We start from the raw sequence: 25,405 nt of genomic DNA on the forward strand, positions 1-25,405 counted from the left end.
GGAGTTGTGCCACTGGATGTATGAATGCATCTACAAATTCTGCAAATGATGAGGTGGTAGAAGTTGTCCTGACCATTTATGTCCAGTGAATCACTAATTGATTCACTCCTTGTTCATCCTGCTTGCTGAGTTTGATAGGTAAAAAATCACCCTGTTGAAAAAGAAGCATGTGGACAATTACAGAGTTGTAATTTAACAGTCTCTACACAGTGCAGTTAATGAATTTTTCATGTATATTATCAGACAAGAATTGGCTGTAATTATACATGAATGTTGGTTGTTGATCTTTATTAAAGATGGATAAGAAACCAAGGATAGTCTCATCAACGGAATCCTCATTAGGGTATCCTAATAAATAGGAAAGCAAGGAAATGCAATGTTTGGAATCTTGAGGAAACATGGCAGATGAGTAAGGTGGATTTCTTTTTGGCAATTATGCATCCTCAGGAAAAAATATTTTGAATATTTGGGCTCTCTATGGGAAGGTTAACTTATGCTACAAATCCATAAGTGCTATTGGTGACAACTGAGTCAAAGAGTTAATTTGAGGAATTAAGAGCATTTTATTTATGGTTTGAGCAGAAATAGTTATCAAAATGTCTCCATTCTGAGCCATGACTGCCCTTTTCATAGGATCATACTTGGCTTGACACCAGATAATAAGGTCAAGGAATTCATGTGTCTTTGGGAAACTATAGAAAGGTAACATGGATTCCCAAAACCTAATCAGATCTTGTTGGTCGAGATAATTCTGTTTAAGCCAGAAGTGCAGTTCATAAAAATCAAACCCACACTTGGCTTCTGCAACTTTGAATAGTGAATCGACAAGTGGGATATGGTCAAGGTCAAGCTAGCTTGTGGTAGAAGTACTTTCCTCTGTGCTTTGTTTCTTAGTTTTTCCTTTTGGGGCCATGGTGGCAAACAAGAAGAAAGTGGTGATAAGTGACAGACTTATCAAAAGGCAAGAAGTTTTGCAACAGTGTAAACCTACAAACAATTCAAAACAATCAGAAGAAAGTGACAAAGATGCAGGTTTCATTTTATTTATAAGATGCGGGAATGAGTGACGGTTTTATTGATAACCATAGCAGCTTTTAATGCATAGGAGCAGGGATGCAACGGGTGGATATAACAGGCATGACAAACGAGGTAGTAAGCATGTAAGGGGGTAACGGATGGGATGAATGGGCAATGGATATGTGAGATCTCAACTCAGGATTAGCTGAGGGATAACAGCTTTGGCGGGTGAAAGATCCATTGGCGGAGGGAAACCACAAGTGGTTTGTGGGGGGGAGGGGGGGTAGTGAGTTGTTTTTGGCTTTGATCGGAGGGGTTGTAGAGTGATGTGGTGGCTACACGTAATTTTGGGGCGTCCACCATGAAAAATACTTTGCGGACCCCCCCATTGTGTTAACGAGAAACGGTGGAGTGGGGTGCGAAATCTCTCCCCACCGTTGATTTGGGCGGGGAGTAGATCAATCGTTGAATCATGCATTTTACGAAAGATGACAAGACCTTTCTTCTATCTATTGCTTTGGGTCAAATCAAGCTTGTTCTTTATAATATAATCTGAAATGCCAAAGTTTATAACCAAAGAATTAACCTTGATTAAGGAATTAATCATATATTAACAAAATTTAACATTTTTCTGATGTGGCACATTTAGACTAGCAACCTTTGCATTTATTTTTGTATGAAAATGAAGCCTTTGTTTTCTTTTTCTTCCCTAACATTTTACTTTTATTTTTCCTTCTTTCTTTAGGGCATCTAACTCCTATCATTTTATTGATATGGATGCCTATAAAATATTAAATTGTCCTAACATTTTAATTTTTCTTTCTTTTGCATCCATATCCTAACTTAACATTTTAAAATTATTTTTGACTAATATACTAACTTATCAAAACCAAATAATGTTACAACATCGGCTCCAGTTGGGGACTACTTCCCCCTGTGGGATGCAGAGAACAAGCAGGTCCAAGTGCCTTCTCCTCGGGCTATGGAGTCTTTGCTGAAACAGGTACTCACTTGCAATTTTTCAAAATAAAATGAACTCTCCGGATATTTACAGATGATGAATGAATGGATGAAAAATTAATATTGAATTTAATGTTTCAAATATTTCCCATTGGTTGGAAATGAGGAATACTCTCCTTCCAAATTCTGTAGGATGAATGTATTGTTCCCTTTGACTTCTGCAATGCTAAACGGACCAAACCAAAGGTTGTCAAATTTTGCATGATTTCCTTTATCCTCTCTCCTTGTATCCCATTTAGGCACTAGGTCACTTTTCTTGAAATTCCTTTCTCTAGCCTTTCTATTAAACTGTTCCTTCATCTTGTTTTGGTATTTCCTCAACTTGTACTGAATTTCATCCTTGTCTTCATTCAACTCAATGATTTGATTAATCCTTTTTGAGAATTCATATTTTTCTTCATAGGATTCCTGAAGGAATCTCATAACAGGCAAAGCTAAATGAGTGGGAAAAAATTACTTCCTTACCATAAACTAATTGGAAGGGAGACTTGCATGTTGACCTCTTAGGAGAAACTATGTTTTCCCAAATTGCATGGATTAGGTGATTGTCCCAACTCTTTTTATGGTCTTCAAGATTGTTCGTAATGACCTTAACTAAGCTCTTATTGGAGGACTCTGCTAACCCATTACCCTGTGGTTAGTATGGTGTAGAATGGTGTAATAGGATTGATTCATTTTGACAGAACCCAATCATTTTAACATTGTTGAAAGTTGTTGCATTATCTGTAAAAATTTGTTGAGGACATCCAAATCTTGATAAAATATTCTCTTCAATGAATTTAATCACAACAATATTAGTTGCATTTTTAACAGGTATGGCCTCTACCCACTTGGTAAAATAGTATGTAGTAGTTAAAATCCATCTGTGTTGATTACTTGATTGTGGATGAATTTCCCCTATAAAGTCCAATCCCCATTGTAGAAAAGGACCTTGAACTAGTACTGCAACCAAAGGAAGTGCTGACAGTTTATGTTTCCCTACAAATAATTGGCATGGCATGCAGCTTCTTACTCTTGCTCCAACTTCTTTAAAAAGTGTGGCCCAGTAGAAACATGCCTTTAAAATTTTGTAGGTTGCTGCTCTCCAGGCATAGTGTCCACCACAAAACCCTACATGGAACTAATATATAATTCCCTCTGTTTCATTTGCAGTTAAACAAGAAGAAGAATATCAAGAGGGCCTTTCCAATATAGATTAGCATTGATAATGCAATATTTTACTGCTTTAAGCTTCAGGGATTTACATTGCTTCAAGTCAAGTTCATATTAACATTGAAAATCCCTAAGAAACTGCACAATATCAGAGTACCAATCAGAGAGTAGATATTTATATGAACAAGAATGGATTGATCTGAAGAAAGAGGTTCTTGTGGGTTCTCCCCTTCTGTAAGAGGAGGAGGTTCTTGTGGATTCTCCCCAGATGAAATTTCAGAAACCAGATTTATCCCCAATACTTTGCAATTGGATTTAGCTAACAATTTGGCCAGGCCTTGACCCTTTACTAGCTTTGTGGTCTTAATTTCAAGGTCAAATTCAAGGATTTTAGCAATCCATCTCCCTCTTCTTCCATCAGCATCAGGCTGGGTCAAAATAGTTTTAACAACATGATTAGGGACATAAGTTGTAATGTGTGAATGGAAGACATAGGTTCTAAAGGCTTTGAGGGCTTGGATTAAGGCATAAGCTTGTTTTTTAATAATATCATACCTGAGCTCAACATCCCTCGTGAATTTGGAAAAGAAGGTTATTGGATGGTCATCAACATTTGTGTTCTTCTGTAAAAGTACAGTAGCTAAGGTTGTCTTGGATGCAAAATAAAATATGCTAAAAGGTGAAGAATAATCCGAACTGGCTAATGTAGGAGCCTCAGATATAGCCTTTTTGATCTGATCAAAAGCATATCTAGTAGAAACTGTCCATTTCACTTCATTGTTTTTCTTTAGCATATCAGTTATATCCTTTACTATCTCTACATAATTAGGGATGAACCTTCTGAGAAAATTTATTTTCCCAAGGAAGGTTTGTATCTCTTTCTTATTCCTTGGTAGAGATAGGGTTTGAATAGTTGAAACTCTCTTTGGGTCAATTATAACTCCCTCCTTGGAAATTATATGCCCTAGTAATTTCCCTTCCTTTACAACAAATAAAGATTTCTTCGGATTGATGGATATGCCAAATTTCCTGCACCTATCAAAAACCTTTCTCAAGTGTTTTAAATTATTTTCATCAGAATCAGAGAAAAAAATTAAATCATCTAGATAAATGACAGTAAATTCAGATGTTTTACCTACAAATACTAGATCCATTGCTCTCTGGAAAGTGGCTCCAGCATTTTTCAACCCAAGTGGCATTCTAGAATACATGAATTTACCCCAAGGAGTGGTGAAAGAAATTTTTTCTTAGTCAACTTGACTTACCATAATCTGGTTGTAACCAGAAAATCCATCTAGCATAGAAATCATATTTTCACCTGAAACTTTTTGAAGTAGATGATCCATTTTGGGCAATGGATAGTTATCCTTTACAGATGATTTGTTCAGATTTCGGAAGTCTGCACATAACCTAATCTCACCATTTTTCTTTCTGACGGGAACTAGATTGGATACCCAGTCAAAATACCTTAAATTTATTATGATCTGAGCATCAAGCAGCTTTTTAAGCTCTTTTTTAATAGTTGGAAGTAGTATGGGATTGATTCTTCTTAATTTTTGTTGAAAGGGTCTTTCTTCTGGTTTCAAAGGAACCTTATGCTCAAGCAAAGATGTATCATAATTTTTTTAACTCATTATAAGACCAGGCAAAAACATCTTTGTAATTTTTAAGAATATTCAACTATTTTATTTTTACATCCAAAGGCAAGGTTGATGAAAATTTAACATTTCTCACATCATTCAAAGTCCCAATATTGCATTCTTCGATTTCTTCTTCAAGTGAGTTAAACAAGGGGTTTTTAGAAACAGCATAATTATCAAATAGTTTTTCCAATGGAACTAATCCTTTGGGAATAAAATTATTAGATAATTGGATGATATCATGATCAAGAATTTTAGGACTAAATGAAGTTTATGGGCTTTGGTGATTTGATTCCTGAACATCGTCTTCATCTTCTTCAATTTTCATATTTGAAAATTCATCAATGACTTGAAGGAAAGATTTTAATTATTCATCATCCTCAAAAATATGCCAATGTTTGAGGTTATCAGGAATTGGTGGCCTATACTTGACTTGAATTTGGTATTCTAACAATACTAGCTCAGGGATTTTGAAAGAGCTTGTTGAGACAGCTAGTGAGTCAGCATGCATATTTTCATCTCTGGGTATAGCAGTTATGTTAAATCCTTGGAAGAAATTTTCAATTGTATCCCAAACTTCATTTCTATAGGACCTAAGTCTTGGGTGTTTTGTTTGACACAGATTTCTAACCTACTTCACTATTAGCTCAGAATCAAAAAAGACACTCAAGTTTTGAACCTTTAGACTCTTAGCTAGCTCAAGACCAAGAAGAAAAGCCTCATACTCAGCCACATTATTATTGACCTCAAATTCAAGTTTACATGACTGGGTTATGTTTTCTTTATTTGGTGAAATTAGAAAAATTCTTGCTCGTGCTCCTTCCTTTGAGAAAGAGCCATCAAAATAAAGTTTCCATATATCTGATTCTACAATTTTAGGTTTGGAAACTGTATTTTCAATGGCAAGTTGAGTGTTTGATGAATTTTGTAAAGATAACTAAAAGCAACCAAAATCCTAATCTACTGCATAGATAGGGTGATTTTTCACTTGATCAGACCTACAAATAGTATGAAGGAAACTGACTTCCCTAAATAACCTTAAATGTTCACCCCCATAGACTGGAATAGTATCAAAAGACATGTCCATCTGAAGTGATCCCCCAAGTTTACCATAGCATGATCTAGACATGAGCATGCCAAACTTGGCAGGAATATCAGTGACAACTATGTCTAAAACTATACTCTTGACAGGTATTTGGGCTAAGTTTACAACTCGGCCTTTGATCAATCCTAGTCATGGTACTTTCTTTGAATCAAAGGTGTAGAGATCATGATAAGAATGAGTAACTTGTAACTGAAGCTGGTCCATAATTACCTTTGGCATAAGGTTATGAGAAGCTCCAGAGTCCAACATGTAGTTATACAAAACAAAGTCATGAACCTTTAAAGTTACATAAAATGGTGGAACAATCTCATCAATCATATCAGAACTGGGGCCAAACACTACTGAGTGTTTTTCATCTTGCAAGATAATAACATCTCCCTCAGCATCTACACTAGAGGATTTTATCCATTTAGACACTTGATTTTTATAACTAGGGTTTTTGGAAAGTTCTTCTAAAGGGATAGGAATCTTGACCCTTTCCAATTCCTTTTCGATATTGAGAGTTGTCAAAATGGTCTTGTCATATGAAAATGTTTCAGTGGATGACTCTGTAGTTTGAGGTGTTGGAGTTTGTGTTTGAATAGATTTTATTGCAGGTTCAATTATAGTGGTAGATTCTGAAGGTCTACCTGGGTCTTATCTAGGTCTTAGATCATACCTCTTATTTAATTTTGCAATCAAAAATTCAAAGAATGCTTGGTATTTTGAAAGTTGAGCATCTCCTTGTTCCTATTCGATGGACTAAGGAGAAGATAAAGGAACTATTGCCATTTGTATTGCTGAAGAATCAATATTATTGATATCTTCGGTGATTAAAGGACATGTATCCTATGGTTTTGATCATTAATCAACAAGGGTGGTTGAATGTTTTGATTAGAACCTGGTCTCTAAAGAATCTGCATTTAAGGAGTTCTTAAGAATTGAGTTTGAGCTTGAGGTATTAAAGCAGTTTGCTAAGTAGTTCTAGGTTTTGATTCAATTTTAGAAATCCTATTAGAAAGGTTTCTAAGTAAAGATGTAATTTCATCAATTTTCTAATCTTGAAGTTTAGATTTGGAAGAAGATGAATCATCAACCCTAGCTTTCAATTTTCTTTCTTCTTTCTCTGCTTTAGCTTTAAGTTTTCCAGAAACTGACCTATTAGCTTCTACTTCTATAGCATTTGTCTGCATGTCTTATAATGTATTAAATACCCTTTCTCTTAGCATGACTACAAAGTCATCTTCAAATTCTTTGGAAAATCTGACTTTTGCAGCTACTACTGGTGGTTTACAATCAGCAGGCATTTTATGATAGAGCTTGTTACATCTCTTGATGAATTCAGCAACAGGATCACCAGGGTTTCTCTTCAATTCTTCAAATTCATGAGAAAGTAAACAGGATCCTTCTTTACCCCCCAATGATTTTTAAAGATAGTTATGTGTTCATTCCATGTTCTTATAGAGGCGTGTCTAAGTTTCCTAAACCATATCCTAACATTTCCTTCTAAGGATTGCACAAATGATATCATATAAACATTTTCCTATTCTATGTTCATATTGTCAGCAAAATCTAAGAAAGTTGATACATGATCTTCTGCTGAAGGACCAGTTTCTCCATTAAATCTTGGTAAATTCTTTAGATATCCATCAGGAAAATTTGCCAAGTTTTGAGGGAGGACTAGAGCAGCATACCTTGCTTGTACAATGGGCTAAAAATCCATGATAGCAGGAGGAGTCTAGGGTGACTGAGTGGATGATGATGAGGAAGAGGAAGATGATGAAGATGAAGGTGATGAAGATGAATCGGTAGGGGTATTAGTATGTGGAGGGGAGAAAGAGGGATGAGACCTCCTTGAATATTTCAAAGGGGTTTTAATAACCAACTTCTGAACTCCTGATGGAAATTATTCCTTATTATCAAACAAATGATTTGAATAGACAGAGAATGTATCTTCTATATTAGTAGAAGTTGATGGAATAGAACAAGGAGTTGTAGAAATGAAGTCTATAGGCTTGAATTCAAGTAAATGTAAACCTAATTCTTCCTCAGATGAAGGTGATTTTATAGTAATGGATGGGACTTGATATGACTCAAGTGATTGTATAAAAAAGGCTAATGGAAGATCTACTCCTCTTTAATGGAGTTCAGAAACCTTAGGAGGTAGTTCAGTCCAATCAGGATTGGATGGCACAAATGAAAAGGGATCTACAAATGATATGTCTTCAAGATGTAAATCTGAAGAAGAAGAATAGGTTCTATGTCTTCTCCTTGAAGAGGCTCCCCTAATAAGTCTTTATGGATCTAGTAAAGGGTTAACAATCTCAAAATCAGAATGTGATCTAGTATGCTTAAAAAGAGCCAGCTTGGACTAGTGGAATCGTCAGGTATAAGATTTTGACCTATATCCTATCCTTTATTCACCTTAAAGGAAAGCGAAAATTGTTGCCCCAGGGAAAATCTAACTTTCAATCCTTCACTCCCGGCAATGGTGACAATCTGATGTTTTTCTTTGAGATAACCTAAGGTCAATTAGTTATGCCAAAGCATCTATAATGTTTTGTGTTTTAAATGATTGGATGACCAGTGAACTATTTTATAAACAAGTGCTTTAAACTTATATATATTATTAAGTAAAATAAAAGGTTGTTCTTTAACTGCACATGGTTAGTTTGATTTTAATGGGATGGAGAAGTAGAGTATGGAGAGGTATAATTGATTTGATATTCAAACTGAGTATTTAACCATTTATAAGAAGAAATTAAGAAAACAATTCTTTCTTAATCAACAAAATATAATCAAACTATTACAGAGATCTAATGTAATTTATATTCAAAGAGGAATTTAAATAACAAATATTTATGTAAATTATTCTCTTATTTACATTACAACTTCACAAAGGATTCAAAATGAAACTGAAATTCAATTAAATTTTAAATAGCATAACTGCAAAAGACTTCATTTATATGAAGAAAACATAATGAATAGACAAGATGAAATACAAATCACTGAGAGACAAACCATATGAGGTAAATCTAGAATCTTTTATTATTTCAAAATGCTCTAGCTTAATACAAATCTGCATGATAACTAGTTCAAGGGTTCAACCCATAATAACTCAAAGGAGGAGTTATTTATACAAAATTTTACAAAATATCTACAATCTATTTGGAATAAAATACCAAAATAGTACAAAATTACAAAAATAGAACAATATAATAGGAACCAAAAAACTACTGAAGAGGTGGCTCTATCCTTTGGGGATTTGTTAATGATCTGGCCTGAAAACACTAATGACTTGTCCTGAAAATACTTATGAGTTGTTCTGCTGTTAAAATGAGAAATTACTCAATTGTTTCACACAATTGATCCCATATTTGTTCACTTGGGATTTCTACATTTACCATCTTCCTAAATGTTTCATCCACCTCTGTGTATCTCTCGAAATTAGGCTTGGTGAGAAACAAGTGTTTGATTTCATGTAAGATGGTTAAATAAAATTCCAAGGCTTCTAGAAAATCCCTCCCTATTATTTGTCCTTTAACTCCTGCAAATTTGTTTCTGTCTACTGCAATAGCATATAAATCCTTGCAATAATCATCTAATTCAATGAACTTATCATTCAAACCTACTAATCATGGCAACCCTTTCTGATTTAAAGCATTAAATTTTGAATGAAATACTTGATAGAAATTTCCATGGTTTGACACTTAGTTTCTAATTGATTGATCAAATTCCTTTTCTGTAATACCTTGTTTATCTCTAAGATGATACATGTTCTGTCAGAGATGTTTATTTCTTCTAATTCTTCTTTGCTCTTTGAATTTAAAACCTTGATCATATGTGGCTTTTATTGGCTTGGTCTTCAAGGCTGCTTTTTGTTCTTCAATCACTGCTCTGCATCTAGTAATGAGTTCTTACTGCTCAAAAATAATCTGTATGGATGGCCATACTTCTGACATGGATTGGTTGATTTTTGTCCAAATACTTTCCTTGGCATGAGCCAAAGAGTCTGCCATCAGGGACTCACTCTCCAAATTCTATATTTTTAGTTCCAATTTGTGAGTCTTATGCATTTCTTACATATACGAAGTATCATTTTTCACTTTCTGCAATTCTAGATTTTGGAATTTCTGAAGTAGTTTCTGGTTTTCCTGCTTTTGTATTGACAGTTCCGATGCTAATATGGCTGGATCATCTTTTGTTGATGTAGACTCAATGGTTGTTGATGACGAACTAGGCTCTGTACCTGCAATTTCTATTGGGACTGATGTGAGTGGCGCCATGGCAAGCTGTGTTGTTTCCTTTTCCTTCAACAACTCCCCAATATGTTCTTCCATTTTTTTCAACTGTATATTCTGCTCAATGATAAGCTGAGCATATCCTCCTTTTTCTGTTCACTTTCTGCCATATCCTTGGTCAGAGGATTTTCTGTTGAAGGCAACTTTAACTATTTCTTTAATGCAACAATGTCTGCATCCTTCTTTCTAAGGCGTAGTTCTGCAGCTTTTACATCTTTGGGATCATATCCCACTTTAATCACAAAATCCTCTAGTGATTTTATTATGTTGTCTTTAGCTAGAGAGGAAATCTTTTCTAATTCAAGTTGGGACTGAACATTTGATAGAGCAGTCCTAAGTTTAGAAAGATGCATGGTTGTAGTTGTCATAGTAGAAAACAACATCTCACCAGTTTGCATGTGCATATCCATCTAGTCAATTGGATGCATTTGACTGGTGTCAAATGAAAATGCAGTCATTTTGTAATCAGATGGTGATTTAGGAAATGGAATCAGGGCTTGTAAGAAATGCATTTACATTATGCCTTTCTCACTGTCAAAAGCATAAAGGAGCCTATGTTGGGAGGTTGAAGTTTGCTTCTAGAACTGGTTGTACAAATTGGACTTTAAAGTCTCATTTTTCTTCTTAATTTCTAGGAACCTTGAAAATATGTTTTGATCATCCGAAGTGTTGGTTCCTGTTGACTGAATAATTTCTAGAGGCTCTCTAGAAGGTGAAGTTGTAGGAGGAGTGGTTTAAGAACTAGTTGTAGGAGAAGTGGTCAAAGCACTAACTCTTGCTGATGTAGACACTTCTAGATCTCCAAGATCAATGATCACTGGTGGAGTCTCTTCTGCTGATGTGACCAAGCTGACCTTAGGCTTCTTTTGTTGAAAAATGAATCCTTTCAGAACATCTTCAGTGGATGAAGTTTCCTCTCTAATCCTTTTTTGTTGCTTGCTCTGAGAAACTAGAGTCTGTTCAGTGGGAGTAGACACAACTTTCTCATCTGCTTCTTGAAGAGTCCCATCAATCCATGTTTCTTGATTCATAAATTTTTCAATTTTTGGCCTTGGAGTATGGTTATAAGGAGTCATCTTGAAACTAACCCTCAAAGGAGAAATGATGCTGAAAGGATCATAGGACCAAGTGAAACTGGGCTGGAAAATCATCTTTCTCAATCATGTATCTGCCTCAACAAGCAGATATGGTGTTGCAAATAAATGACCCAATATGTGCTTTAAGCTTGAACTGAGACTTTATTTTAGCTCATCCATGTGAATCATTTGCCTAATATATTCTAGAGAAATATTCTCATAATAACATATTTGGGCAGCTAGTATGGTGCAAGCTCATAACCATATATTCTTATCTCAGTGTATTTCTAGTATAAATACTAGTCACCAATTTTGGTTTCTTCACTTAAGTGTAGGATCCTCTTAATTTCATCCCCAATCCTAGGCTTTGTCTGACTGCTAAGGATTTGTGCCACCGAATGTATGAATGCATCTACAAATTCTGCAAATGATGAGGTGGTAGAAGTTGTCCTGACCATTTATGTCCAGTGAATCACTGATTGATTCACTCCTTGTTCATCCTACTTGTTGAGTTTGATAAGTAACAGGTCACCCTGTTGAAAAAGAAGCATGTGGACAATTACATAGTTATAATTAAACACTCCCTGCACAGTGAAGTTCATGAATTTTTCATGTATATTTTTTTTTTAGACAAATTTCGGTTGCTATATTATGGGCTGAAAAAAGGATTCAGTTCTCCATACATACAATACTTTCTGGATATCATGGATCAGAGGAATTACAAAAAGGTTCCCTTCCTTGATCCTTGTTCTAGTAGTTCTACCTCTGAAGCTTCCTAAACTACTATAAATCCTAACAAATTGCAAAGACCAAAATTTACAGCTACACATCATAATTAATCTATTTCAATATGACTGATCTGCCTAGCCGTGGACTCTTCTGGATTTGGATCTGGATCCACCTGTTTTGCGCTAGAGGAGCTGGGGGCAGCCTTGTTCTTTTTTTCCATCATGTACTGAAGGATTGCATTCGACTCTTCTGCATGACTACAGCGATTTTCCAAGTTTCTAAACTGTTCATAGAGAGAGGACACTCTGTGCAGAAAAAGATTGATTTCTGCCCTATATTTCTCATTGAGAATCCTATACTGATCCTCCATTCTTGCCTCCAAACTCTTGACCTGGTCTTCCATGATGCGCTGCTGCGCTCTTAGCTCCTCAAATTCTGCTTGGAGGTCTGCACAATGAAGACAGTCCTCTGTTCGATTCATATTTGTCTCCGGCAACGTCCTGTTTGATATACCAGCCACTAAAACTCGAGTCTCTGAAGCACGAATGTAGCTGGGCGAGGCTGCTACTGTGATTCGAGCAGGCTTGATGGATTGAGCACTATGCCATATACTGCTGTGCCAATGCTCACCCAAACCACTATGCTTAATGCGTTGATGAGCTCTGTTCTCTATTGCATTTATAGAATCGGACTGCTTGCTTCGGAGGCGGGAAGATGTCGACCTGGATGTCTTGGGATTATTGCTGACCCGCTGTGTGATCAGATGCATATCTTGCTTGGTATGGAGGTTCGATCTGAAAGGACGATCCTCGCTTGAGAGCCTGTGCCATTTCGCGTTTCTAGACGAGTTCCTGTTTGCATATCCGGGCAAAATCCTCCCCACATGCCTGATTCTGTCGCCGGCACGGATTACCTGATCAATCCCACTATTTCTGTCAGCTGGGAACCGCGTGCTGTTGACTTGATTTGAAACGGTCATGGTAATGGTTGGAGCGACACGCTGGAGTTACAGCACAGACTGCCAACGGGCCTTTCACATGCCCTGTTGGCATGCTTATCCGCTTCCTTGTTCAGACTGCGTAGAATGTGATAATAGCTTACCTCTTCCATTGTTTCGTGTAGGAGTTGATTTCGCTGATTTATCTGCTGGAGGAGTATGTTTGGAGTGCTCTGCCGGTGTGCCATAAGTCGGATGATTATTGAGGAATCCCCGAACACCGCTGCCTTCTTTATCCCGAGCTTAATTAATTGGGTGAGCCCCTGATACAGGGCTAGTCCTTCAGCTCTATTGTTGGAGTTCTCCCCTAGCCCCCATTCATAATGAAGGATACAGTCCCCGTTTGCATTGCAAATAAGACCCCCTGCACCTGCTAAACCTGGGTTCGACTTTGATGCGCCATCGAAGAATAGGCAGAATTTATTACAGTTGCTCATCCACTTAGAGAGTTCCTCTTCTTTCAATCGCAGTTTCCATGCACTGTTTACTTCCTTCACCTTGGTCCCCTTCCTGCTGGTTTCCTGAGCACTGGATATATTCTCCAGAACGTAGCTGAGGAAATTTCTCTCCTCTGCACTGTAGTTTGTTGCATTAACTTTGCCATTGGTGTGATTTGTTATTGATTCTAGAGCCAACATTTTGGCCTTATGGCAAATTTTCCTGGTGCTGAATCCTTTTTCTTGGAAGACCTTGCCATTTCGCGCTAGCCAAATGCGCCATAAAAGAGTGAGAGGTATGGTGTTCCATACTCTTTGGGCCAGTTGGCTTCTTTTCTCCTTCCAAGGGCAGTTCTTCCTCCATTTGTAGATCGTTTCTGCAATTGTGTTCTGGGGTTCCCATGGTGATTCTCCAATTGAGGCCATTTCCTTCCAGCATTCACCGGCAACCGGGCAATCAATAAATAAGTGTTGCATTGTTTCCTCTGATCTGCAGCAATTTGGGCACCTGGATGGGCCCATTATGCCTCTCTTTCTTAGATTCTCCGCTGTTAATGTTTTCCCTTTCAGAAGAAGCCAAAAGAAGAACTTAACCTTGGGGGGAGCCTCCGCTCTCCATACTATTTTCCAGTGGTTCCAGGATTCTTGTTGATAGGTGCTGTCACAAAGATATTGATGTCCCGCTTTAACCGTGTATTGTGTTCCAGATGGATCCCATCGATACCCATCCAGTGCACCTTCTTGAACCGGAGCTTTGCTGTGGAGGAGCGTTTTTAGGGCAATGAGACTGTTATCCAAAACATTGGGAGGATCCGGAAAGCTCCAGCCTATCCAGGCATGAGTATGGGTATCCCATTTTGATATTTGGGACAGGTGGAATAGTCCTTTATCATTGAGCCAGTTTATGATTGGCATTGCCTCTGCGTTTGATCCAATAGGCTGCTGCCCGAGGATTTTGTCTAAGGAGAAATTGATACTGTTTCCCCCACCTGGAACCTTAGATATGTTTTGATTCATGAATGGTATTGCCTTCTTGCAAAGATGCCAGATCTTTGTACAATCTCTGTTAGGAATATTAGACTCCAGAAGCTGCTGCCTTGTACAATTTAGGTATTTAGCCTCCAAAACCTTCTTCCACCACACTGTAGGCCCTGTGATCAGTCTCCATACAATTTTTGCTCCTAGGGCCAAGTTGAGAAGCTTTGGGGACCTGATGCCCAATCCTCCTTTCTCCTGAGATTGGATTATGTTCTTCCAGCTGACTAGATTAAATTTGCTTTTATCCGTTTTCCCTCCTTGCCAAAGGAAGTGCCTGAGTAATTTTTCCATTTTCTGATGGAAAACAGCTGGAGCATGATATAAAGAGAAACGATATATGGGGAGAGAAGCAATACCTGATTTTAGAAGAATTAACCTTCCTGCTGGGTTTAGCCACATTGTGCCCCATTGCTGCACTTTCCTCTTTATTTTATCCAGTATCTCATTCCAGGTGTCGGCTTTCAGGGGGCCCAAACTCACTGGCATTCCTAAGTAGGAGAAGTGATTCCAGATTAGATTGCAAGTAACTCCAAATATACTTGCTATGCTGTGGATGGTGTGATTTGCAGTATTCCATCCGTATATGCAACTTTTTATCTGGTTGACTTTTCCTCCTGAGTAATCCATGAATTGGTCCAAGAGCTTTTTAAATCTCCTTGCTATTGTTGTGGATGCTCCTCCTATCAGCAGAGTGTCGTCCGCAAACTGAGAATGATTGATGTTCTTTGCTCCATGTTCGATCTTGATGCCAGTGATTAATCCTACTCTCCTGTTATAGTCCAAGGCTTGACTGAATGATTCAGCCATAAGGATGAACAAATAGGGAGACAGCGGGCAACCTTGTCTGAGGCCACGGGATGATTGGAAGGCCGCACATGGCCTCCCATTTATTAAGGGGGAGATCCAAGGTCCAGATATACATGCTGCAATCATAGTGATGAAGGAAGAATCGAACCCAATTTTATGAAGAACAGCATACAGATAGGAGTGCCTTACCCTATCAAAGGCATTTGCAAGATCCAGCTTTAGAACAAAACCTTTTTCCTTCCTGGTTAAACTTGAGTGGATGGCCTCTTGAACAAGGAGTATAGAATCAGTAATGTGCCTGTTGGGGAGAAAGCCCCCTTGATTTTCAGAGATCAAGGAGGGAAGGAGAGGTTTTAGTCTGGTTGCCAAGATTTTCGAAATTATTTTGTAGGCTGAGTTGCATAATGAGATTGGCCGGAATCTCGAGAATGAGGAAGGGCGATTTTCTTTTGGTATTAAGGCAAGGTAAGTGGAGTTGGTGTATCCCCCCATTTTACCTTTTCTCATCACCCATCGAATCATCTTTAAGAGATCTTTTTTGATTATTGACCAGTATTCCCTATAGAAGCAAATAGGGAATCCATCCGGTCCTGGTGCCTTATCCGGATGTAAACTCCAAATAGCTGCTTTTATTTCCTCTTCTTCCACTTCTTTCGTAAGATTATTGTTCATTTCTTGAGTGACCCCTTTCGGTAAATATTGGAGCATGTCTGAGTAATCTTCTGAACCCTTGTCTTCAGTCAGGAGTTGACTAAAATGCCTGGTGGCTGCTTCCTTTATAGAGTCCTGGGAACTATATCGGTTTCCCTCATTGTCCATTATTGTGCTCACTGTGTTTCTGAGTTTTCGCATAGTGGCTTGCTTATGAAAATAAGCCGTGTTTTTATCCCCTTCCTGCAACCAAAGTTGCCTTGATTTCAATCTCCACTTTATTTCTTCATCCCTAAGGATTTGGCTCAGCTGTGAATATAATCTACCTTCCTGTTCTTTATTCTGCTGAGATAGCCCCTGCCTTTCGATGCTCTGTTGTATCTCCTCTAACTCTTGTTTGATTTTCTGTTTATTTAGTTCGGGCTCTTGATAACTGTTCTTTGCCCAGCTCTTTAAGGCCTGCCTTACTCGTTTAAGTTTTGTCTCCCAGATATAACTTGGAGATCCCTCAACATGATGGAGCCATGTTGCCTGCACCACTTCTTTTGCAGCTGGTATCCGGTTCCATATTGAGCTATATTTGAAGGGTATGGGCCCTAGCGGGCAATGGCTTTGGAGAGTTAGAGTTATCGGATAGTGATCAGAGGCCGACCCATTGAGGATGTTTGAGTAGCCTGTTGAAAAAGTGGAAAGGTATGCTATGCTAATAAGGAATCTATCCAGCCGTTCCATGATGTTGTTGGCTCCAATTCTTCTGTTACTCCAGGTATACTTACGATTTTTGGGTCTGACATCAACTAGTTCGTGATCCTGAATTATAGCCTCTAATCGACTTCTGGAAGGGTCAGGAGTGAAATTACCTCCTCTTTTTTCATTAGCATGCAGCACTAGATTGAAGTCTCCTGCTACAATGAGATTGGTATTCTGGTCCAGATCTATATTTGCTTTCAGAGTGTCCCAGCATATCTCTTTTTCTCTATACTGATTTGGAGCATACACATTGTACACTGTCACTGATTGGCCTCCGGTTCTGCTGTCCAGAGCGGTTCGGATCCAATTTTGATGAACATTAGAAGAGCTGCACATCCATTTGTTGCTATCCCATAGTGTTGCTATACCGCCTGAGGCTCCTCTTGCCTCACTTATGATTCCACAAAAGTGTTTTTGCTGACTAATGACTCTGTTCATTTCACATTGCTCTTGCTTTGTTTCTTGTATAAGTATGATTTCAGGGTTCTCACTGTGAATCAGATCCTTGAGGGCAACTAACTTGGAGGGGTGCCCTAATCCCCTGCTATTCCAAGATAGTATTTTCATCATGAGATACTTGATGTGTGGAGAGGTGCTCGCCTCTCATGTCCTTTGCTACTGTTCTCTTTTTCCATATGCCCAAGTATAAAGGACTCTATTGGCGTTTGAGTGCCCAGTGCTATATCTTTTTGTGCACTTTCATCCCTTTGTTGTTTAGCTGATTTTCTTCCAGGGCCTTGCTTTTTTGGAACATCACTGGACGCTCCATAATCTTTTGAAGAGCTCCTGGTAATTCTCGAAACGGGAGGCTCAGGAGGGCGCTGCATGGAGGGAGGAGTCGATTGCTGGGGTGGGGGCTCAATGGAGGGAATGTCAGGTCCCGATTCAGCCTCAGAAAGGATTGAAAAGGGATTGGAAGAGGGAGGGAGAGGTGGATCGGGTATCAGAAAGGGAGGGGAAGAGGGTTGTTGATTGGAGGTTCCGGGGGCATCAGTATCCGTAGGTGGTTTGAGGGGAGGAGATGATTTTTTCTTTTTTACAGGTTCCCATTGGCCTTCTTGCTCATCATTGTCAACATTCACAATTTTTGTGCATCTATTTGCAAAGTGTCCGTATTCGTGACATACCTTGCATTTAAATGGTATCTGCTCGTAGTCCAGTTGCTGAATGTGGCTCCAATCATCCACTTTCAGCTTGATCGCCTCCGGCAGTCCTCGACCTAGGTCGACTTCAACACATATCCGTGCGCATGCCTGCATGTTGTCTTTGGGTTCGCTGCGATCTATGTATTTTCCCACCGCATTTCCTATAGCTTTGACTGATTCGTCCCCCCAGCAGTGAAGAGGAAGATGAGGCAGCCTTACCCAAACTGGAACAGCGTTCGGGATATCAAGTTCTGGGTCGAAATCCGGAGTCCATTTATTGAGGTAGAGGCCCCTGGAGTCCATAAAATATGGTCCATTCCTGAATATTAGATCTTTATCCTCCTTGGTCTCAAAATGAAATGTAAAATATCCTCTGCCACAGAATCTGATAGCTATTTTGCCTTGAATCTTGTCCGACCAGTTCCTTTCGACCCATCTTTGTACTGTTCTGGGCGACGGCCAAAGCCCTGTGAACTGTCCAATTAATCCTTTCTCTGCTAGAGAAAGGGCTGCCATGCGTGGAGTAGCAGGCGGTAGTTGAACTTCCTGTAATACATCGAGCTTCTTTACAAACTTTGTTGCTGCTGGTCGAGGTCGCTGCGGGGGAAGGGATTTAACCAGGTTAGAGAAGGCTCTTTGCAGATCCGGATCCCAACGAGGTGGATCCGGAGGATCCATACGGAGGCGCAGGCGTCAGGCTCTCAGGGTCGCGTTCTCAAGCTCGCGCGCAACTCTTGAAATTATCCAAGAATTGTTCATGTATATTATCAGCTAAGAATTGGCTATAATTATACATGAATGATGATTGTTAATCTTTATTAAAGATGGATAAGAAACCAACGATAGTCTCATCAACAGACTGGTCATCAGGGTATCCTAATAAATAGGAAAGCAAGGAAATGCAATGTCTAGAGGCTTCAAGAAACATGGCAAATGAGTAAGGTGGATTTCTTTTGGGAAATTCTACATCCTCAGGAAAAAAGATTTCGAATATTTGGGCTCTCTATGGGAAGGTTAACTTATGGTACAGATCCATAAGTGTTGCTGGTGAAAACTGAGTCAAAGAGTCAATTTGAGGAATTAAGAGCATTTCATTTATGGTTTGAGCAGAAATAGTTATCAGAATGTCTCCATTCTGAGCCATGACTGCCCTTTTCATAGGATCATACTTGGCTTGACACCAGGTAATAAGGTTAGGGAATTCATGTGTCTTTGGGAAACTATAGAAAGGTAACAGGGATTCCCAAAACCTAATCAGATCTTGTTGGTCGAGATAATTTTGTTTAAGCCACAAGTGCAGTTCATAAAAATAAAACTCACACTTGGCTTCTGCAACTTTGAACAGTGAATCGACAAGCGGGATATGGTCAAGGTCAAGTTGGGTTGGGTAGCAGCACTTTCCTTTGTGCATTGTTTCTTAGTTTTTTCTTTTGGGGCCATGGTGGCAAACAAGAAGAAAAGTGGTGATAGGTGACAGACTTAGCAAAAGGCAAGAAGTTCTACAACAATGTAAACCTACAAACAATTGAAAACAATCAGAAGAAAGTGACAAAGAGGCAGGTTTCATTTTATTTATAAGATGCGGGAAGCGGTGACGGTTTTATTGATAACCGTAGCAACTTTTGATGCATACGAGCCGGGCTACAACGGGTGGATATAACGGGCATGACAAATGAGGCAATAAGAAAGTAAAGGGGTAATAGATGAGACGAATGGGAAATGGATATGTGAGGTGTTGGCTCGGGATTATTTGAGGCATAACGGCCTTGGCGGGGTGAAAGAGTCATTGGCGGAGGGAAACCACAAGTGGTTTGCAAGGGGGTAGTGAGTTGTTTGTGGTTTTGAGCGGAGGGGGTGTGGAGTGATGTGGTGGTGACACGTAAGGTCGGGCCGTCCGCCATGAAAACTACTTTTCAAACCCCACCCTTCACATTAACAAGAAATGGTTGAGGGGGGTGTGAAATCTCTCCCCATCGTTGATCTAGGCGGGGAGTAGATCAATCGTCGAATCATGCATGTTTTTTACGAAAGTCGGCAAGACCTTTTTGTCGTCTATTTATTTGGGTCAAATCAAGCTTGTGCTTTATAATATAATTTGAAATGCCAAAGTTTATAACCAAAGAATTAACCCTGATTAAAATCATATATTAACAAAATTTAACATTTTTCTAATGTGGCGCATTTAGACTAGCAACCTTTGCATTTATTTTTGTATGAAAATGAAGCCTTTGTTTTCTTTTGCTTCCCTAACATTTTACTTTTCTTTTACCTTCTTTCTTTAGGGCAGCTAACTCCTATAATTTTATTGATATGGATGCCTTTAAAATGTTAAATTGTCCTAACATTTTAATTTTTCTTTCTTTTGCATCCATATCTTAACTTAACATTTTAAAATTATTTTTGACTAATATACTAACTTATCAAAATCATATAATGTTACAACACATGTCTCTTATGATTTCTTCTTACCTTTATTATCTCCTATCATAGCTCCACTCCTTGTTACGATGTTGATGTGCAGTTAATCCTCACTTGGCTCCGCGGTCATCATTTGAATATTTGTTGCGGGTTGTTGGTTCCTTTTCTCCTACATATTTGTGAAAAGGATGGGACATTCTTCTATTACATGATAAAAATATTTGTAGTAGATTCAGGTTGTAGTAGGGTTCTAACAGTCTCTTGCGAAGTGTCTTGCCTGTTCACAGTTATAACAGATAATCTAGCCGCATCCTCGACCAGCTCCTCCTCCTCATCCTTGGAAGCCTCCTCGACCAGCATGATATCTGGCTCCTCGTGTGTATGTGCTTCATCTTGCAATCTATAAGAATCAGCAGTGTGCTCCAACATCAAGTCATAACTTTGACAGGCTCTCTCATCATGACCTACTGATTTACAAAAATTTCAAAACAGTTGTTTTAGGTTCTGCATGTACTTCTGTAATAAATAGCATTATTCATAGTGATATTGGCCTCTCTTTTTAAAAATATCACACCACAACTTTGATCTTGGGTTTACTGGATTAAGTGCTCCACTTGCTAAGTAATCTCTGAACACAGGGCATTCATCCTTATAATGGCCCTCTGCTTTGAATTTTGTGCACCACACTTCTGATCTGATTTATTTACCTTTCTTAAGGTCTTGTAATTCCAAGGTAAAATTTGCTAGCTGACTCTGAATTTTCTGTACTCTTGCATGAGTATCTTCGATCGACGAAGCTTTTAGCTTCATTGCAATCTCCAATGCTTCGGCTTGAGTCACTATCTTCTGTTGCATTAAGGGTAACCTGATATGTGGCAAAAGCACAGCTATAAACCATTCTTTATGTTTTTTAGGGGTATGTTAAAGCTCACTTGTCCCATTAACCTCTTGAATTGTTGATCCAACTCCCACACAGACTCAGTAGTCGTTTGTTTGATTTCCTTTAGCTCCATAATGCACTGTGATTTTGACTTCGGCTTCTTGAATTATGATACCAACACTTTATTAATATCATATAACAAAGTAGCACGATTAGTCACATAATACTTCATGTACCATGTCAGCGCTCTTTCTTGCAGCATCATGATGATTTGCACCTTCTTTACATCTTCGTCAGTGATTTGTCTTTCTTTCCATACTGCATCTGCTGCAAACTAGAACTACTCAAGATCCTCTGATACAAGTCCTCTAAAAATAGGCAGCTTAATGTCATCGACCATTTTTCTTCTTGGGGGCTTAGGGGAAGGGGGAGAGGGCATAAGGGAATTATGGGGAGGGGGATGGAGGGTAAAGGGAGTAGATGGATGGGGAATCCCAAAGATTCCCTGATTTTTCTCAACTCCTAACTTCGACGCACCTTTAAGATGGGAGGGGGAATATCACGGGGTTGTAGGTTTTAACCCCGTACAGAATTTACCTGCATATGAATTCTAAAAACAGAAAATAAACAATGGCAAGAGCATAACACATAAAACAAATATACACATAGATTTTCCCCTAGATCCCAAAACTGGAATTACCAAATTGATTTTCATTACGTTCCTTTCAATGTTACAATACATATATATACATGTTGAAGCATCCATAAACCCAAATCCATTAACCCTGGATTATAATATAATCATAGTTCCCTTGACCAGATCTAAAAAATACCATGGACCGAAAACCATCACGCCCAAAACCGAAAAAAAAAATTATTAGGGCACTGCCCCGAACACCGTAGAGTGGTGCTACCACCCCCCTCTAACCCCCTGTTTAACTACTAGGGCTAGTCGTGAAAAGAATATAACACAACCCAACAGGGGTTGCGGGGTTAGTTCCTTCGTATTCACTCTCATAACCACCTAACAAAGGACTACAGTCAGTCTCAATAAAGTTCTTTGGTTCACATTCTATTCTATACTGCTTACCACTTCGCATATAACCTCGTCTTGGTTCAGACTTATTCCCTCTTTGTCCAAACATTAATCTGACTGCATTCGTAGTATGCCCTTTCCACACAAAATCATTTTAATCCACAGCTTCAAATAACTTAGGTACTTACCTCACGGACCATTGAAAAATATTCGCTCAACTTTGCTATAAGATACAGTCGTGTCTACTACAAACTCAGTGATAAATCCTCCTAAGATATTGTCAATCCAAAAACCAACCACTCCTGCAATATTATTGTTAGTATTCTTTATTTGTTTTATCAATTCAGGGCTCCACGTGGTAGGCTCGTCATTCTTGAAACAATTCTTATGCTCGGTCAACTTTGATACCCATTCATATAGTTCATTATCAAACATCGCGAAGAATATATCGTGTTGTTCTGTAAAGAGATACTTCTACAGCTAGGCTTTAGTTGACAATCACAGATTTTTGTTTTCCTGAACTGCAAATTCTCGTTATTTCTGAACTATCCAATCTTGTATTTCCTTCTTTGATGGATGCTACATCCACATCCCTCAAACAGATAACGGCAACGGAACCATTTTTTGTCTCGGTTGGGCTTTACTCAAATTTAGTCTGTACTTCGCACCAACAAAACCCTTAGACATCGACCCTTTCAGCAACTACTCACAAGAAGGTCGAAGTCTCACCCAAGGTGGCTATGGGTGATTGCAGAACCAGGTTTCTACAACCTTGAGGGATTGTGCGGAGTGGCTCTTAACTTCGCTTTTTATAATTTATCATTCTTCTAACATTCATAACATTACTGCGCAATGTATTCTAACTATAGACATTTTCACATTCATTTTAATATACACACATTACAGAACAATAACAGTTGCACTAACATACCAATTTACTTGCAATCACTTCGCATAAACAGACATAACACAATTAACAAATACAGGTACAAAATACTTCACCAAAAATTCTTCTTCTTTATTAAGATATACCTTTAGTACATACAATTTCTTGACCTGGACACCTAGCTGTAGGTGGCTTGTGCACTCAACTATAGACTTTTCCAAGGCCTCTCAGCACTCAGCTGCGGAGCCTTTCCTTAAGACCCAAAACCCTAAAAAAAACTCGATCACTCGTGCTCTCTCTATGATATGATCTAATTGATCCCCTTTTCGACAAAGCATTACATGTCCTTAAATACATTACATTGCTATAAAAACCATGGTCCACATACCATGGACTCAACATACAATGAACCAAAATCCCAATACCCGTTACAAAATGAGGGGCTTCAACCCACCGCGAAGCCCCTAGACATTGCACAATAAATAGAACTTCACACACTCCACTCCTCAAAATGTGGAGTATTTGACCAAAACTAGACCAATTTGGGTCGCGCCCAACACCTGCAAGCAAATCTGATGTAATTTTTGATCTTGATTCCCTCTTACGCTTTCCTACCCTTCCTTTTCCTTCTTGCTCCAAAAATTTAAGTATGCCACACCGTCCAAGAGAGCCCCAAGAAAACTCTAAGTCTCCAATAGTATGAGAGAGAGAGAGATAATAATGAGAGAGCTCCAAAACTAAACTAACAAAAGGTTACCAACTAATCCTCAGAAGCCTTTTTATGAATGAGGCCTCTGTTTTCTTCATTTTCCTCCTCACATGCAACTTATGACCTTTCACCTCCATTTTCCCCTAATTTCCATTATTTTCATAAATGAATGTGTCAAAAATGTCATTTTGTCTTCCGAAAACCTTAGCCATTTCCTTTTCCAATTTCCTTAGCCATAAACAATCACAAGTGATCCCCATCACTAGGATTTTTCCCAACATTCAGCTTGGAATAAGTGTCCCATCATCCGTGGTTATTATTTTTCATTCATTAACTTTTATTACATGGAATTTTCACCAGGGTTGTTACAGAACCCCCTCCCACCACCCCCCCCCCCTTGGGGTAACATCATCCTCCGTGTTCAATGACACCTATAACCACAAAACTGTTGTAAGAAAAATATATTGTCAATGGATCTTTATAACTTAGCTCAATGCAGTATTTATAATTATCAACCTATTGAGAAGCAAAACTAAAATGAAAACATCACAAACATAACATCATAATGACATGACACCCATACCACTTATTGGATCTTTATAACATATCTCATGGCGGTATTTACATCCATATACATATGTAAATAAACCAACATCACCAAACACATATCAAAACATATACCAAAGCATATACCAAAATCACACCAAAACACCAAGCCAAAACTACTTTGCCTCAATCGACAAACAAGGAAGGATACATAGCCCGCATCTGATCCGCCATCTCCCTTGTAGCTTCATCGGGCCCAAAGTGCTTCCACGACACCTTAACCTGCTCAATTGCTCGGTTATGGAGCATGAGCACCCTTTTCTACAATATACACTGAGGCTCTGGCTAGAATTCTCCATCTGGTTCCACCAGCAATACAGACCAGTCAAGCACATGATCAACATATTTCACATACTTCTTAGGTAATGACACATGGAAAACATCATGAAATTTCACTATCGGAAGCAATGCAATTTGATAGGCTACTAGCCCAATCCTCTCAACAATGTTGAAGGGCCCACAAAACCGTGGTGCCATCTTAGCACATGATCCAATCCATAAGGAGCTCTTCTTTGGTTTGATGAGCGAGTACACCTATTCCCAAACCTGGAACTCCTTGAACTACCTGTTCCTATCTACATAACTCTTCTTCCTATCCTATGCTACCTTTATATTCTTCTTTATAATCTGCATTTCACATTCCATGTCTACCAACATGTCTGGGCCAATCAACACCCTGTTAAATCGATCACTCCAATTGATAGGAGTATTGCAACTCGGCCCATACAATGCCTCAAATAGACTCGTCCTCAATGATTCATGATAACCATTGTTGTATGTAAAATCTACCAAGGGAAGGTACTCTTCCCACTTCCGATGTCACTACAACAAAACCTTGTGATTAGCGTCCCTTTTTGCTTCATTTTTTGCATCTAGAGCCCATTTTTGGTGCTATTTGTTTCCATTTATCAAATATGGTGCAAAACATGATGCAAAGTTTGCACCGAGTTTTGCATCAACTATTACACCAAGTTTAGTACCAGGTATTATAATAGGTTTTGCACCAGGTTTTACACCAGGTTTTAT

The sequence above is a fragment of the Pinus tabuliformis genome, chromosome 7 (genome assembly GCF_031772625.1).
Source record: "Pinus tabuliformis cultivar Carrire ecotype Pingquan chromosome 7, CPIR1, whole genome shotgun sequence".
Lineage (NCBI taxonomy): Eukaryota > Viridiplantae > Streptophyta > Pinopsida > Pinales > Pinaceae > Pinus > Pinus tabuliformis.